Raw genomic sequence first — 13,006 nt, 5'->3', positions numbered from 1 at the left:
TAGAAAGCTCAAGGAGAGGCCAAGATACGTGCTTGTTGAAAAATGTTGTTCAACCCAAGGAGAGGCCAAGATACGTGCTTGTTTACTGATGAACTTTGACTTAATTTGGCTGTGATTTATGTTGCATTGTACTTCCATGATACTTCCTATTTGGTTCGAATTTGATCAATGGACACTATCTGCATATGTATCGAATGTTCGAAATTAATGATAAAACAAATCTTTCCTTCAAATTCACATTCCTTAAGATGATATAGTAGAAAGGGTTTGTTGTTCTAACAGAGAGACATTTTTTCTCCTATTTTTTTTTTTTACTTTAGTGAACTACAAAACCCTTACATGATTGCTTTATGTTTACCGTAAGTCTATATTGTGTATGACAATGAATCTCCCAAAAAAAAAAGAAAAAAAAAGAAGAATGAGCTTTATTTGACTACTTTGTCATCTTAAATATAATTTTATCCCAATATTTAAGCCAAAAAACTAATGAGTTTATACTGTAGTTAGAATAAAAGTAAAATCTTGCTACTTTCGAGATTATTTGAATTATATACCATTTTTCTTAAAAGCCTGCGTATACATCTATTTTTTGAATAATAATTGATATGTTTAGCATTGTTAGTGAGCTTTGACTTTTATAGCTCTATTGAGTATTGCACTACATTATCTCAAAGAAAAAGTTTAGCACTTGTAACATCACTATATTGAAGAATGTATACAAATTTTGTTGAGTATTGTTAACTTAAAAAAAAAAATAAGTCACTGGATTTGCTAGTGAATACAATAATTTTATACCTTTTGACAACATAAATAGAAGAAAGGGCAGTGATGAATCTCTATATAGATTTAGGTTCTCAAGATCATCAATATTATTATAGAAGCAATATAAAGTTTGCATAATCGCCAATTGTAAGCTCACACATATTGAAAGTATTAAATAGTGAAATAAAATCACTTCAAGATGTCAATCAGATTTTTTTTTATCTTTTTTTGTTTCATTCAATAATCTTCATTGCACTGCATAATAGGCTAGTGAAGAAACTTTCTCATTTTTCTTGGTTTAATATGTTGCCAACTATGAGGAACTTAATTGACCTCATTATGAATGGTTATTGATCGTTCAGCTTAACATTCTTGATATGTAAGATCCAAGTGAGGAGATCTAAAGAAACATCATGAACGACATATAAAGATCATATTTTGTTTGTGGATGCACCACACATATTAATTAATCCCTACATTTTGGCATGTGAGTGACATTTTATGCTCTAATAGTATTAGTTTGTGATAAATAAGTATTAAGTTAGAAGAAAACTTTTGTTTTTCCTCGAAGAAAAGAGACCTACAGTTTCCTCCTCAATGAGTACGTAGCTAACAGTTTAATTTTGTTTTTCTCTTTCGTGAAGTTCCTACATTAGAATATCCTAATTTCTCACTACTTTTTGTACCACAAATCATCTGTACTAATGTGGTGTTAAGATTATCTTGTACATTGTTTTTATTATTTTATTATCTTTTTTGGTGAGAAAAGATCTTGAGCACTTCTGTTGAATAGATCCTACTGGGGCCTTGCTTACAATCTTTAATCCCATTGGGTATATCAATAAATTGATTCGTGACTCTTAGCAACACAATGTGTACAACTGAATTAATACTCAAAAGAGAATGAAGTGGTTCTTTTAGTTTGTAAATGCATTGTAATAAACTCTTTTGGGATCATTGCAAGTTTCCAAACCTACATGGGCCAAAATTACAGAAAGTTGTCAGATTCAGAACTTTTCTAGTATGCTGTTAAACATATCATCCAGATTACTTTTATGACATCTTGTTTCCATGGTTGATGATATAGACTCAAATAGTAAAAAGAAAAAATTCTTTAAAGTACATTTTAAGAGACGCATACACATTATTAGTACTTATGATGCCTTTAATTGCAATTTAACTTAGCCATACTTATTGATACTCAAAGTATTTCATTATACTCTTATTTGCTCTTTTATTTTCATTTTGCATAGCTGAAATTCAAGAAAGAAATGGATGAAAAAGAGCAAGCACACATTCTAGTTTCAGAGGAAAACAAACCAACTAGAATTGCAACAGAAGTCATTGGAGCAAGAATTAGAGACAGAACGTCAATGTGTGATAGATGATAAGGAGAGGTCAAGCTAGAAGCATCCCATCTCAAGACGCAGCAGTTGTTGGCTTCAGGTGTTTCAGAGGCTGGAAGCTCACAAAACTTGGCTCAAGCAATGCTCATTCCTGATCACAGGCGTTGTATTGTCTGCTGCAGAAAAGAAGTTTCTATTCTTTTCATGCCTTGTTCCCATCAAGTTGTATGCTTCGACTGTAGTTTGATTGTGGGAGAATATTGCCCTTCTTGTCAAGTGCAAATTGCTGAAAAATATAAGATTTACGGTGGTACCTCCTAAGCTATGGTAAGACAAGTTGCCTAGTTCTATTTCTTAATTTTGCTGCCTATTCTTATAATACTTTTAGCATGAGTCCACCTTCTGTAATGTAATGCAATCTTTTTTGGCTTTTTTTCCCCTTGTTTTGTGTTTGATGGAATTATTGTTAGCACCTTGAGATGGTATAGATGTTGGTTATATATTTCTGGAATTAATTGACTCGGTTCTTTGTATCTTATAATGTATTCAGGCTATTGGCTTGGTTTTGCTAGTGAATATGAAACGCATGTCATATTTTAAGTCCAAGGATATAGATCTGCTGGGTGGAGAGAAGTATTTGTAATACGTTAGTGTTTACAGTTTAGTGACATTTCTCAAATTGTGTGATGTTGTGAGGAAATGTTTAAAACTCTGGATGATGTGTTAGAATTGTTAAAACTCCTGTTTTCCATATGGTACAATTTTGACAGTGTTTTAAGTCAAACGGTTGCAATTGCTATGCTATGTATTTGAACGGAAAGGATGGTATGACTTGTATGCCAACATACAACCCTACCGTAAGCGTAGTCTTCTACCAAGTATGTAGTCTTATATGAGACCAGACATCTGAAATACAAGGAGAGATCAAGGTCAAAGACCTTGAGCTGCAGGATGATGTGGAAACAAACCTCTTCCGAGTTATCGCAAGGAACTTGGCTTTATTCCCTAATACCTTAATGTTGACAAAGCTTAGGCACCTGGCTAGCATAGAGTTCATGGAGACTACGTAGCTAAGAGGCTAATCTGTTGACTTCCCTTTTTCTTTTGAATTCTGTTAAAAGTTCAAGTTCTAAAGGTCTTACTATATGACCTCCCCCTCTATACCCAGTGCAGTTTCCTCTGCCAATATCTGCATAGAGCAACTAAGTCTCTTATAGTGAGCTATGTTCTCTCAAGGTCATGGGATGGTATATATGTATATCTTTTCTATCATAAGAGTTCAAAAAAGGAAACCAATGAAGAAAGCCATGTATGATTCTTGGTTGCTATTGATGCATAGTAAGCAAGATGGACAAGCATTGATAATTCCTATTTCACAGAATATTTTGGGATGAGCAGCTCACTCGCCCTGTAAAAGTCATGAAATTTGATCACTTATTGGATCCATCTTACAAGCCATTGGTGACCATTCATTTCTCGGTATTCAACAAATTTAGCAATACTTTTTGAATTTTTGCATACCAAGTCGATCCTCAATTAATCTGTAGCAAGGTTAGTTGGAGAAGACACTTGCCTTTCTTTCTTGTCACCCATCTCACTGTGTGAAGGCAAAGTGAAGAACACGGTAGTCTTGCCTTTTGTCAATCTAAGCAAACATAATTCCATTTCCCTCTCGCTTGCAGTCTGCCAGCATGTCTCAGCCGCCTAAAGCCTATGATTCTCACCCTCAACCGCAGTGATGAAGCCAGGACCTTTGTTCAAGGGTGTAACACTAATATTAGCTTAAATTTAAAGTATGTTTGTTTAGAAATTTTTACTATAATTAAATATTTATTATAAGTACACCAATCAATTTACTTAATATTACAAGTTTTTTAAAAAAAAGGTATTTGCTATTTGTGATTAACCATTAGTAAAAGTTATCAGGTTATGTTATTTTATAATTGCATAGAACTTTAAAATGTGCAAAAGACTACAAAATGTAAAAGTCTATTATGTAAACTAGGCTAGTAACTTTTACAGAATTGGAATGTCAAAAAAATATTTATTTCGCTTGTAATTCGTATTATTGAACATCTAAAAAAGTTCAATGTTTCATAAAACAAAACATTAGAAAGAAAAATTGAGGGGCTGCAATTGGACCCCAGAGATGAACGTGGCTCCGCCACTACTCAACCATCCCTGGATCATCCTGTGTTAGACACTTCTTCAGGAATTCTAAAGTGAATGTCTTAATACATGCAACAAAGAAAAATGTCAACAGCACATAACACCTTGTAGCAATTATCTTTTGAGGGGGTTAGTTGATCATTCAGTTATAATTACTCTTTTTTCAGTTATGTTAAAAAATGGAGAAATTGCTATTAAAATTTCTTTAATATCATTTCAATCTTCAATTGCCTAAAACATGGATACAATATACTCTTTTTTGTTTTTAAGAAAACATGATTTGAGTGCCATGAAAACACTATACATGTCGACTTTTAAGAAAAATAAATATAAAAAATGTAAGCAATACCTAGGTAGCCTCAAGAAATCCTCATTTAATAATTTTTTTTACGTATATATTTTCTTGTGAGAGTTTTTTTTAATTATTATATGTAGTATTTGACATAATAATCAATTACAGTTGTATTTTTTTTTTTTGTTTTTCCAAGTTTGTATTTGTTATATATTGGTCTTACATTGCAACGCATTCAATATTTGTGTTCCATGAAATTTTTGATGGAACAAAAGTCGAGACTATTGGCCCAAAACGGCCTATCCAAGCAGATTAGCTAGTATCTTTTCATGGCCGAAAAGTTGAAGAATAACTATTGTGATTTCAGCTATGGTTGCAGAGTTTAGTTTACATTAATGGTTGTTGAGGCTTTGAGCTAATAACAAACAATAATGATCAATTTTGAGAAAACCAATGGATGATGCTTTTTTGGTTAATATTGAAAAATGCTATTAGGTTCATATTTGTAACACATGAGCATTGACGTATAAAGATTGTTTGGTAATACAAAAAGATTAGTATTTAATACATTAGTTCACTTACTTTTGTAAGCTCATTCAAATAATGACATATTAACAAGCAGTAATAATGCATTATTTTCTTTGTATATCTGTCTTTCCGGTCTTAGTTTCATACAAACTAGCCATGACAAGTTTTCTTAAGTATCAAAGGGCATTGACAAATTTTCATAAGCAAAATTGGATCACAAAAGTTTGTTCTGCTAGGTGGAATCATGTGTGCATTGACTGAATAAATGTCAACTTAATCCTTCAAGGAAACTAATCTAAAACTTCCAAGAATCAAACTATCTTCAGTCCAATTGATCAAGAAATAATTATATCAAGAAAAAATACTCTCAAAATCAACACGGAGAAGCAATGGAATGATTGATTCTTAACATGCCACGGAAATTTTTCATTTTTCACCCTTTGGAGAACAAGCAGAATAGACCTTAGATGTGATGGGGTTTAGAAAGAATCTACTGGCACTTGCTAGGATCTTAACTTCATTCTTGAGTCATTTGTTGTATATAAATTTACCGTGGTACCAAATCAAAAGTTCAAAACCCATGCGTTTACATCGAGAAATGGTTATTTGGCATTGGAATGTTAGACGTAACTCTGAAAGAGAGAGAGATAGAAAGAGAAAGTGTGTGTGTGTGTGTGTGTGTGTGTGTGTGTGTGTTTCACTGCCAATGAGTTGAAGTCTGGGATATGCATTGTGCATATAAGACAGATATGCATCACCGCTTGCACTTATTATTTTTGCATTAGATATCAGATCCAAGTTTTTAGAATTTTTTTAATAAAACATTGTATTCTCTTATTTTAATTGTATTTCTATTGAAATTTGATATTTGATATTATTGGTTGCATACTAATCTTATCTTTGAATATTTGGCATGATTCTTGTTTCCATGAAAATGTACTGTAAATTTACTGGATTTTTATTGTTCTAAGAAAAATAATAAAAGTCTAACGTGTATGTACCTAGGACTCGTCTGAGAAGCAGGGTTGTTTTTGGAGTACTAGACAGGTGATGTCATCACAACTTTATGTACAATTGGACATCTATGCAGCCGTAGAAACGGCCTTATTTGTCTTCTTCCTCTAGAAGCTAATCATCAACTTTATGTACAATTGGACATATCTGTTTTAGGTTTATTTCATGCTACTTTGAAGCTATCATGTAATATCTCAGCTTCAGAGAGTGTAAGAAGCTAAACCCTTTTCCTGACGCCATCTTTCGAATCCTGCATGGAGGTTAAATTTTTGTATAGTCTAATTCTATGTATCCGGTGTGGTTCATTATTCTCTCTTGGCAATTTTGAGTTTGACCTAGTTACTGGTCATGAGATTTTGCAAGGAATATTGTTAATTTATTAAAACAGGCCAAGTGAGATCTCTCTAAGACTAGATGCCTTCATATAAAACACTTCTTTGGTAATTTTGTATGGCAGCTAAAAATAAAAAAAAAAAATTGTATGGCACCTTCTTTAACAATAACTTTGATGTTAGAGTGGCTTTTCTCCAATGTCAGGAGGTAGTAAAAAAAAGGTTCTACTTTAGTTGTTTGGATGAGGATTGAATTGTTGACTAGTTTAATTAATAACAAATGATAAAGCAACTATTTTAACAAATTTTAATTAGACATATTTGTTTCCAATATCTCATTGTGAGTATTATAACTGAAATGATCAAAATGTATAAACATGATATGTGTGACACCCTAACCCCATATGGTTTTATATTTTACGATATAACCTCCTTATACTTTTCAAAATACACACATAACCCTCCTACGGTAAATAAATAATTTTCAACTTTACATAGAGATGTTTTTTACATTTCAGTTGACTTCGCTATGAATTGCAAATTTCGTCACTTTGATACTTTAATCCAAACTATGAGGGGATTATGTATTATTTTTGAACTATAGGGGGGTTATATGAAAAAGTACTAAACTACGGGGTAAAGTGTAATTTACCATATTTTATAAAATGGGAGAATTGTAGTTTTGGTTCTCAATTTATCATTTGTGGCGCATTTGATCCTTCATCTATTTCTAAAAGTAAATGTGGTTCTTAATCTATTCAATTGTGTTCGAAAGTGGACTATTGACAGATTTTGTCAAATTTCTAACGGAAATGAAGGCACAAGAAGTCGCGTGCCATGACTTGCATGCTTTTCGTTTTGGATTAATTACATTTACACCTCTCATAATTAACTTCTTGTCTACTCTTGACTATTTTTTCAGAAGAGCAACCACAGTAGCAAAAAAATGACAGCAACTCCACCTGCAGGGACTGAACTTCGGTGATAACTGTTTGACGCCTATCGCCTCTACAACTGGCCCCTCTGCTACCACTAACTCAAATTGAGATATTTGTAGTGGGCTTCTCTAATTTAGGACAGTCACATACACTTGGTATAATTTGAGTTATATTCAATTTCTTTCTTTCCTTTTTTCTCTTTTGGTGGATTATGGTGTTTCCAATTTGAGGAGAAATAGTGAACTGGGTGATTTTTTGTAGAAAGAGTGGCAGCTGCAATAGCTTAGGTGCAGCTGGTGGTGGCGGCGATGGTGCTACCTCTACATATATAACCGAGGTGATGACAGTTTAAGGAAATTCATCAATCAAATGGCCCAAAGATGCCCCCTTTACTAACACTAGCTCAAATGTTGTCTGAATTGGATGTTGTTGCTGACTGTGAACTCCAACCTATTCCACACTGCTATTAACTCTTGAGTTGAGTGTTGGCACCACTGTCACAGTGGCCATTGAAACATGCAAAATGGAGGAGTTGAAGTATTTTCTACCCGAGTCCATGACAGCATCCTCAACCCAAGAGCAATCTATTCTATGCTAGATCATGGGGGATGTGGATGACTCTTATATGGTTAATTTAAGCAAGTTTCTCCAACTGGTGGTGGTGGTGGGTCAGTGCCACCGACTACGAGTTCAAAGATTCATGAATTAAGAACCAAAGTCCCGTAACTCCAAAACCCTTCATCAACCTTGAATTCAAATTTCCTACAATGCTTAGCCATCTAACGGCCTTCGTCAAGCTTTAGACCAATTTTGCCATTTTGATTTGATGTAGTTCTAGGTTTCTTCTAGGCATATTGTATATTCTATTTTTGGTCAAAAATATAATGTCATCCAGTTTCTAATTTTTTGATTTTTGAGTAAGTATTTCTTTCATTTCAAAAAATGTTACTCAAAAAATTTGTTTTTCTTTTTTTGTTCAAAGAAGATTTAGACGAATTTTGTGATTTTTTTCAAACATGTAATTCTCATTTTGGTTCCCTTTTTCTAATTTTAATGTATTTCTTTTATTGGACAAAACAGATGTGCATTTTTTCTTTTGTGCATAGAATTTTGTTGTGATTGTTTTTTTTTTAACTTGTAGTATTTATTATTTTATTTTTTTTGTAAATTTTTCTTTTACTATTTTCTACCTTTTCTTTCTAAGGGGGTTTTTGATACGCATTTGTTCCTTCAAGGATCCGATTGCCATTTGGCCAAATCTAAAGATTGAATTAGTAAATTGGTTAAACCCCAAGAGAGGTAAGAGTAATTAACCCAAAATGAAAACCTTTTAAGTCAAAGCACGTGACTGCACATGCCATCATTTTTCTTGAAAATTGGACAAAATCCGTCAATTGCACACTCTCACGCAAACTTAGATAGATTGGGGACTACATTTACTTTTAGAAATAGATTGCGGACCAAATATGCACACAGATGAGTAGATTGGGGACCAAAATAACTGACGAGCGCGGGGTATACATATATAATTAGTTCATCCACAATCAAGTTTTACATTTATAAAATTCTAAATACTTCACAAGCGATTTGTTACAAGTATACGAATCGTTTATTGAGCATAGGGGTATTAGGTGTCGATCCCACAAGGAAGATTGTCAACTACCAATGATTTTCGGACTCCTTTATTATTTAGACTATCACAAACATAAAAGATTAAATCTACACTATAAACATGAGATAAAAATAACACTAGAAAGCTCATAAAAGTATGAAATTCCTCACTACTCTAGTAAATTTCCTCACTCCCAAATGCTACAGTAAATGTGTATTTCTAAAACAACTCCAAAAACACCATATCCAAACATTATATCAAAAACAACTACATATGTATATTTCAATTATGTATATTATATATATATATATTATATTAATATAAATTGAAATATACAAATTGAAAATTATATATATTATATATTATATAAATATTTATATACATTAATATTATAATATACATAATATAATATACATAATATGTAATATTGTATACATAAATGTGTAAATATTTATACATAATATATTATGTACATTATATTATAATATATACATTATTAATGTATAATATTATTATGTACATTATTGTGTATAATAATGTCTAATAATGTTAGGTATAATATATAATATACATAATATGTAATAATGTAACAATGTATATTATGTATAATATATTATATTATATATATATAATATTATGTATATTATACAAATTGAAAATTATATATTATATATTATATGAATATTTATATAATGAAATATAAAATAAATATTAAAAATTGAAATATTATATAAACACCATATTTATAATATTATAATATTTATAATTAATATTAATGTATATTATATATATATTAAATATTTATATATTTATTTTTACATATTATAAATATTTTATTTTACTTAAAAAATATTTTTACATATTTATAATATATTTATATGAATATTATATATTATATAAATTATATATAATATAATATATATTTTACATTTATATAAATGTACATTTATACATAATATATATATTAATGTATATTTATAATATACATTTATATTATGTATTATACAAAATATAATACATTTATATTAATATACATAATATTAATTTTACATTTATACATAATATTAATACATTTGTACATTTATATTAATTATATTAATACATTTATACATAATATTAATATATATTAATAAAATTATAATTTATACATTTATATAATATTCATTTGTAATTTATACATTTATAATAATATGCAATTTTACATTTATAAATATATTTATAATATGTATTATATGTAATATAATACATTTATATATTTTTATATAAATACATAAATATATTTATTTATAAATATTTATAAATGTATATTTATATAAAAATATATAATTTATAATTTATACATTTATACATTTATACATTTATGTAATATTCCTTTATAATTTATAAATTTACAAGAATATACACTTATACATTTATAAATATATTTATATTATGTATTATATGTAATATAATACATTTATATACTTTTATAGAAATAAATAAATATATTTATTTATAAGTATTTATAAATGTATTATAAATGCATAAATGTATATTTATATAAAAATATAAAAATTATAAATTATAAATTATACATTTATACATTTATATAATATTCATTTATAATTTATAAATTTACAATAATATACACTTATACATTTATAAATATATTTATATTATGTATTATATATAATACAATAAATTTATAATATATTTTTATATAAATATATAAATATATTTATTTATAAATGCATAAATGTATATTTATATAAAAATATAAAAATTATAACTTATAATTTATACATTTATACAATATTCATTTATAATTTATACATTTATAATAATATACACTTATACATTTATAAATATATTTATATTATGTATTATATATAATATAATACATTTATAATACATTTATATATTTTTTAGCGAATATATAAATATATTTATTTATAAATATTTATAAATGTATTATAAATGCATAAATGTATATAAAAATAAAATTATATAAATTATAAATTATAAAAATACCCAAAATATGTTTTAAAAATATCTCTAAAAATAATCCAAAAAACATCTACAGTAAAAGTTTTTCATATAGTTTTTGAAAAACAATCTCAAAAACAACTAATCCAAACGGACTTGTATTTCAAAAACGAAATGCTACAGTGCTGTTTTTGAAAAACAACCCAAAAAACAGGTAATCCAAACGGAGCCTTAGTTAGTTAAGGCGTAATTTCCTAATGTATGTGAAACCTACTTTCATAGTGAATCAACTATACTTATAGTTAAATCATACCTACTCTCGTGGTTATAAAATTAACTACAAATTCATTCCTTCTATTAAATTACATGAAACAAGTCACTAAAACCACAAAAGGTGCTCCTCTACTCTCGTAAGTGAACTCTCTAGATTTATCACTTCCTTTAACTAGTGTTAATCCCAATTCTCATTGCAAATTTAACACCTTAAAATTATCATAATTAATAGCCAGTTGATCATGATTAAAAAAGTAAAAATGATAAATAACTTGTTCAAAATAATATCATCAAATAACCAAGTAAATTTCACTAACAAGATATGGTAAGTTCATCCATAACTTTAGACATAAACTTTAACTAAACATGATAAAAATACAAATCCAAACTTGTATTATAACTAAACATGAAATCAAATACAAGAGAGAAAGTAATAGAAGAGATATCACTCTTATCACATGAAATCAACCTTTCCATTTTTGCTTCTTGATTCTTCATCCAAATCTAACTACAAATACAAGGAGGATAAACTACACTACCCATACTATACTACTCTAACTAATGAACAAAGGAAATTCTAGTGAAGACTACATTTTTGATGAGTTTCTCTTGTCTTCCAAAGTTATGAAAGTAATCTCCAAAGGCTGTTATTTATAGAGAATTCAAACTCAAGGTGAGTTGTTTTCTTAATTGGCAAAGTTGGCTTTTGAACTCACCAAGAGTTGTTCTCTAAGTTTTCACACTCTTCTTGGTCAGATACAGCCGAAATTGCTTGTTGGAATTGAGTTGAAAAGTTGTGTGAACAAAGAACAAGTTGCAGCTGAAAATGATGAACACACGACCTCAAAAACGCAACCTTAGGTCGCGTATTGTGCCTCACGTTTTTTCCTTTGCAGGTTTGTACTTTTTGGGCAGAATTCATCCTTGCTTTGTTTTTTGTCCAATTTCAACTGAAAGTTTCTTGATATTAGAGGCTGAAGTAGTTCTTTTACACAACATGAAAATTGTAACTCTTTGAGTTAGCTTTCCAATCCATCAAGAATCATTCAATTTGGAGCTCTGTGGACCAAGAAATGACCAAAATACCCTTGACTAGTCAGAACTCTATTTTAGCTTTCAACAATGAAATTGCACTTTTGTATTTCGACTTTTTGACTAAGAAAACGACTAAAATGGATTACGATGTCTTCATACCAATTGTAGATTTATATCTTAGCTTCAAAATGATATAAGAATCACCTCAATTCAATTCTTGTAACTCAAGATATAGCCAAAATACCACAAGATGTTAAAGTTGAAAAACTTCCTTTAATTGTATTTCATCTCTTGCACTTCATATTCTCTTTTTATCACTTCAAACCATTATAAATCAACCAATTATCTTCTCAATTCATGTCATTTGATGATTGAATCTTTAAACTTATAAAAATATGAAATTTTCACCATTAAAATTCATAGAAATGTAATTTTTACACTTTAAACTACAAAATGCATATTTTCATTTGAAACTTAGTTAATTAGCTAAAACCATGACTAAAAAGCACCAAAATTATATAATAAAATACACTTAAAACACGTAAAATATGCACTTATCAAACTCTCCACACTTGAACCATTGATTGTCCTCAAGCAATTAAGAATTACAAACCAATAATGATCCAAAATTTTAAAAATAAACACATGTGCACCATTCAACTTCGTTTCCTCACAACAAGGTAAATAATTATTATGCAATCACTCAACTAAGTTCAAATACTCATAATATCAAGTAAAGA

The sequence above is a fragment of the Coffea arabica genome, chromosome 2e (genome assembly GCF_036785885.1).
Source record: "Coffea arabica cultivar ET-39 chromosome 2e, Coffea Arabica ET-39 HiFi, whole genome shotgun sequence".
In the NCBI taxonomy this organism is placed as follows: Eukaryota; Viridiplantae; Streptophyta; class Magnoliopsida; order Gentianales; family Rubiaceae; genus Coffea; species Coffea arabica.
Note: the sequence above shows the minus strand (reverse complement) of the source record.